This window comes from Bufo bufo, chromosome 6 (assembly GCF_905171765.1).
Source record: "Bufo bufo chromosome 6, aBufBuf1.1, whole genome shotgun sequence".
In the NCBI taxonomy this organism is placed as follows: Eukaryota; Metazoa; Chordata; class Amphibia; order Anura; family Bufonidae; genus Bufo; species Bufo bufo.
The window spans coordinates 298432002-298438580 of record NC_053394.1 but is presented as its reverse complement, the minus strand read 5'-3'; the positions used below and the strand labels follow the sequence as shown (position 1 = coordinate 298438580).

Sequence of the window (6579 nt, the reverse complement as noted above, 5' to 3'; positions counted from 1 at the left end):
AGCCTTATTATTGAGGCTTATGAGTGGCTTGCACCATGCAGTGAACCCTCTGTATTTACTTCCATGCAGTCTTCTCTTTATGGTAGATTTGGATATTGATCCGCCTATATCCTGGAGAGTGTTGTTCACTTGGTTGGCTGTTGTGTAGCTGGCGGTGGATCGGCCTGTACATAACTTCGGCGGATCCACCGCTGCTTCTAAATGAAAGACAACTCCCTTGCTGTCTTACATTTAGACCATTTTCTACACCTAAACCAGGCGTAGAAAATGGTGAATGGGATGGGTCAGCCCGTCCCCTTCTCATGTCACGCCCACATTTTTTAGACCTGGCGTGAGCGAGGAAAAGTCAGATTGCGCCGCAATCCCCGCCAGAAATATGCCTAATATAAATGTATTTCTGGATAGTAAATAACCCCATAGCGTTTCTCTGAACCCCTCCATAACACTTTCCCAGGACTAAACATTGAAGTTTTTTTTTTCTGAATATTCACATTGATTTTTCTCATATCACAGTAGTATACATAAGACCTGAGCCATGCTGAGTATATTGTGTTTATGATACATACCTTTTTGTTGCACACCTAATGAGTTGACACTGGTGTGTTGGGGAGGGGGGTTATATTCTTTATTTAACATTCATCTGCAATTGTAAGGGACATGCATCAGACATGGAGATTAGGACCTCCCTGGTTATCTGAGGTGCATAGTAGTTGTACATTACCATCAAATCCTCAGTCATTATTTAAATCAGTGACTGCATTAAAATATACTGACCACTAAAATATGAGAATAGAACAACACGACTGCAGCAATAATCACTGTCCCTGCAATAGTAAGGGACATAGAAACATAGAATGTGTCGGCAGATGAGAGCCATTTGGCCCATCTAGTCTGCCCAATATACTGAGTACTATGGATAGCCCCTGGCCCTATCTTATATGAAGGATGGCCTTATGCCTATCCCATGCATGCTTAAACTCCTTCACTGTATTTGCAGCTACCACTTCTGCAGGAAGGCTATTCCATGCATCCACTACTCTCTCAGTAAAGTAATACTTCCTGATGATATTACTTTTAAACCTTTGCCCCTCTAATTTAAAACTGTCCTCTTGTAGCAGTTTTTCGTCTTTTAAATATCCTCTCCTCTTTTACCTTGTTGATTCCCTTTATGTATTTAAAAGTTTCTATCATATCCCCTCTGTCTCCTCTTTCTTCCAAGCTATACATATTAAGGTCCTTTAATCTTTCCTGGTAAGTTTTATCCTGTAATCCATGTACTAGTTTAGTAGCTCTTCTCTGAACTCTCTCCAAAGTATCAATATCCTTCTGGAGATATGGTCTCCAGTACTGTCAGACATGGAGATTAGGACCTCCCTTGTTATCCGAGGTGCACTACAATAATTGTCCCACGAGAAACACTCCCCTGAGATAGATGGTCCCACTCTAGTGTCCTATTACAGGACCTGTATATTACTATTCTGGCACTTGTTAACATTAAGATTTTATAGGGGTGGATCACTTTTTACATAACTCTTTTTACTTTGTGTAGAAGAGGACCAAATACGCTAAGCTACATCTAGACATGAGCAACGCGGACCTAGCCAAGACTCTGTCCAAAAAGAAGCGGAAATAGAATTTGAGGGACTTCTTGGGGAATTCGGGGCGTTTCTTCCGTTTTTTTCCTTTTATATGGGTTCTTCACATGTTCTTCTGCAGTTTGAATTAGTTCTGAGAGTGCGGAACTCCCTTACCTCTCTTCTTTGTGCTTCTTGCGAACATGATCAATCGTGACTACATTGTCCACGTCATTTAACCCCTTAGGGACCCATGACGTACCTGTACGGCATGGTTCCCGAGTCCTTAAGGACCCATGACGTACCGGTACGTCATGTATAGTTCCGATCATCGCCGCCCCCCGGCGGGTGGTGATCGGAACCCGGTGCCTGCTCAAATCATTGAGCAGGCACCTTGGCTAAATGCGCAGGGGGGTCCCGTGACCCCCCTGTGTCGGTGATCGCCACAAACCGCAGGTCAATTCAGACCTGCGGTTTGCGGCTTTTACCTGGTGCGGCGGTGCCATCGGGTCCCCATGGGGCTGTATTTTGTAAAAATAAACAAAAACGTCATTTTCCCCAAATAAAGTTTGGTAAAAACTTGGGTAAAAAATAGGGGGGGAAAAAAAGTATACATATTAGGTATCGACCGGCTCTATAAACATATCACATGACCTAACCCCTCAGATGAACACCGTAAAAAATTAAAAATAAAAACTGTGCTAAATAAACAATTTTTTTGTCACCTTACATCACAAAAAGTACAACAGCAAGCGATCAAAAAGGCGTTTGGTACTATTTTGGTGGGCAATCTAACCGTCACCTCATCCCACAAAAAATGAGTCCCTACCTGAGACAATCGCCCAAAAAAAAAAAAAAAAACTATGGCTCAGAATATGGAGACACTAAAACATCATTTTTTTTTGTTTTAAAAAAGCTGTTATTGTGTAAAACTTACATAAATAAAAAAAGTATACATATTCGGTATCGCCGCGTTCGTATCGACTGGCTCTATAAAAATATCACATGACCTAACCCCTCAGATGAACACCATAAAAAATTTAAAATAAAAACTGCGCTAAATAAACAATTTTTTGGTCACCTTACATCACAAAAAGTGTAATAGCAAGCGATCAAAAAGTCATATGCACCCCAAAATAGTGCCAATCAAACCGTCATCTCATCCCGCAAAAAGAGACCCTACCCAAAGTAATCGCCCAAAAACTGAAAAAATTATGACTCTGAGACTATGGAAACACTTAAACATGATTTTTTTTTTTTTGCTTCAAAAAAGAAATCATTGTGTAAAACTTACATAAATAAAAAAAAATGTATACATATTTGATATCGCCGCACCCGTGACAACCTGGTCTATAAAAATATCACATGATCTAACCTGTCAGATGAATGTTGTAAATAACAAAAAATAAAAACGGTGCCAAAACAGCTATTTCTTGTTATCTTGCTTTACAAAAAGTGTAATATAGAGCAACCAAAAATCATATGTACCCTAAACTAGTACCAACAATACTGCCACCCTATCCCGTAGTTTCTAAAATGGGGCCACTTTTTTGGAGTTTCTACTCTAGGGGTGCATCAGGGGGGCTTCAAATTGGACATGGTGTCAAAAAAAAAAACAGTCCAGCAAAATCTGCCTTCCAAAAACCGTATGGCATTCCTTTCCTTCTGCGCCCTGCCGTGTGCCCGTACAGTAGTTTACGACCACATATGGGGTGTTTCTGTAAACTACAGAATCAGGGCCATAAATATTGAGTTTGGTTTGGCTGTTAACCCTTGCTTTGTAACTGGAAAAATTATTAAAATGGAAAATCTGCCAAAAAAGTGAAATTTTGAAATTGTATCTCTATTTTCCATTAATTCTTGTGGAACACCTAAAGGGTTAACAAAGTTTGTAAAATCAGTTTTGAATACCTTGAGGGGTGTAGTTTATAGAATGGGGTCATTTTTGGGTGGTTTCTTTTATGTAAGCCTCGCAAAGTGACTTCAGACCTGAACTGGTCCCTAAGAATTGGTTTTTGAAAATTTCTGAAATTTCAAGATTTGCTTCTAAACTTCTAAGCCTTGTAACATCCCCAAAAAATAAAATATCATTCCCAAAATGATCCAAACATGAAGTAGACATATGGTGAATGTAAAGTAATAACTATTTTTGGAGGTATTACTATGTATTCTAGAAGTAGAGAAATTGAAACTTGGAAATTTGCCAATTTTTTTTACAAATTATTGGTAAATTTGGTATTTTTTTTATAAATAAAAATGAATTTTTTTTACTTCATTTTACCAGTGTCATGAAGTATAATATGTGACGAAAAAACAATCTCAGAATGGCCTGGATAAGTCAAAGCGTTTTAAAGTTATCATCGCTTAAAGTGACACTGGTCAGATTTGCAAAAAATGGCCAAGTCCTTAAGGTGAAATAGGGCCTTAATAAGTCCTTAAGGGGTTAAGCGTTGATGAATGGGATACGGGCCTTCCCATGCCGTCTGGAGTTTGTTCTGGGTCATAGGGACCAGTACCCATACCTTCTGACCCACCTCGTACACCCTCTCCCTGGCATTTCTATCATACCACCTCTTTTGATTCGCCTGTGCCTGAACCATGTTCTCATGTACAATACTGGTCAGTTCCTGCATTCTTTCCCTGAAGTTTAGGACATAGTCGATTACAGAGACTTCGGGTGAAACCAATTCTCCCTCCCATGATTCCTTCAGGAGATCTAGGGGCCCCCGTACCCTCCCTTGGTCCCAGAATATGATTTCTTTGTCTTCCCCCTCAGGAGCCAGACCAGCCATCTCCCGCAGCTTCTGCAGACTGTCATCCGTGTGTAGGGCAGTCTGAAACAAGCGACGGTCTGCGTCTGTGCTGGCGGATAACACCACATTCTGACTAATCCCAGCCCCTGGCTGTGGACTGCCAGCTTGCTCCATTTATTCTATAGCCCAGACAGTAGGGGCCCAGAACCCAGACCTGAGATTAGGATCACAGGCTGCACTCTGACTGCGGGTTACAGAAGAAATGGACACATCCTTCTCCCCCTCTCGGTGTAGGAGGGTGGATGTGGAAGTGACAGGAACTTCATGCATCTTTATGACATTTCCTGCCACTAAACTGCTACACAAGCCATTATCTTTAGATGAATACATATCACCTTTTACATTATTGTTAGTTATGCAAACTTCACCTAATGCATTTGTTACTACGTTCAGGTTATCACTAGGCACAGTATCATTATGCAATTCTAACACATTGGTAAACAGAGTTATCACATTTCATAGTAGGCACAGTCTCAATATCACAATATGCGACTGGTGCCAACTCATATGGGGCGTCCTCCTCAATGTCTGAGGGAATATACCTGGAGACTAAACGTCCCAGATTAGTTGCTAGTAACACATTAGTGGGAATCTTATCTGTCCCTCCCACTTCAATCATTCCTCTTCCCGCCCCCCAATCCAGGTAAACTCGGGCCATGGGTAAAGCAGGGGTTAGACCTCCAACTCCAGCAACAGTTAGAGTTCTTCCGGGGATGAGGTCCTCGGAGTTGACAAGCTCTGGGTGCACGAGGGTCATCTCGGCACCGGTGTCCCTCAGTCCCATGGTGACTGTGTTGCCCACAGTGACCGCTTGTAAATTGTCACAAGATGCCCTCTGTTTCCCACCCACAAACAAAACTGCTGGGGAAGAAATAGATGGTTTGGGCAAAGGGGTGGTTTTCCTCTTTTCTGTGCAAGCAGTGCTGATATGCCCGACTTGGTTGCACACATAACACCTGCGGTTATCCACAGCAGGCCTGGGGACTTGGGCAGGGGTAACTCCTGGAGATCTGCGGGTAGGGTAAAGGTGTTAGCAGGGGGTTTTCCCCCCTTCCAACCTGGCACAGCAGGCTTTCGTGCCTCTGGCACTCGACTGGCAACATATAAATCTGCAAACTGGCCAGCTTTATCCAGGGTCCTGGGCTCCCGTTTCAGAATAAACTGTCCATAGAATAGGCGTGGAGGAACTGGTCCAGAAGCATCAGATCCTCCAGGTCTTCCAAAGTGGTAACACCCCATCCCTGGGTCCACTGCCTGAAATGGTTTCTTAGTCCAACAGCCAGGTCTGAGTAGCTGTCAGTACCTGTGCGCTGCAGTCCTAAAGTGTTTTTGTATACCTCTGGGATGAGGTTAAACCGTTGGATTAAGGCCTTTTTAATAGCCTGATAATCTTGATCCATAGTTGTGGGCAATGCTGCAAACACCTCTAGTGCTTTGCCTCTTAGTCCTGAAGTCAAATACTTAGCCCATTCGGCAGAGGGTAGCTGGAATTACCTGCAGACCTTTTCAAAACTTTTGAGGAAAACATCCAGATCACTGTCTTTCTCCATGACAGGGAAGCGATCTAGACGGGGTTTAAGGGATACAGTATCCATGGACTCACCCTGGGGTGACGATGAAGCACTTTGTCGTCCGATTTGGGTCAACCTTAGCTGGTACTCCCGCTCTGCCTGGCGTTCTTCACGCTCTGCTAGGCGTTCTGCAGCTTCTCGCTCTGCTTGGCACTCTTGCATCCATAGCTGCGCCCTCAGATTAGGATCACAGGCTGGAGAATTAGAGGAAGAGAAGATTCCATACCGCTTTGAGCACTGGTTCTGTCCTGCCCAACCAGTTCCTGAATAGGATCTTCTGCCTGTTCCTCAGAGGCTGAAGGTCCCTGCTCTGGTTCCACAGAATGATGGGACTCTGTATCAAACGCCATCAATGTTTGTATCAGCTCCACTTTGGTCTGGTTTGTTGTGTCCAGCCGTCTCTCCGCACAGAGGACCAGAAGTTCAGCTTTGGTCCTGTTCCTATACACATCTGCCATCCTAGCAGCGGTTTTCTCAAATAAAGGACAGGAAAGAAAACAAGAGGTGGGGGGGGGGGGGGGTCTGTTCTGCACGTATGTATGTTAACTGACAATTAGTATGCACTGAGTCCTTCTTTGTAAACTGTTGCATCCTTCCCAAGGATACTCCAGCCCTTAAGTG

General features: G+C 43.2%; 1 pseudogene; it reads right to left on the bottom strand.

Annotated features, from left to right (window-relative positions):
* Positions 1-4802: 4802 nt before the first annotated feature.
* LOC121005689 lies at positions 4803-5937 on the bottom strand (annotated as a pseudogene).
* Positions 5938-6579: the final 642 nt, after the last annotated feature.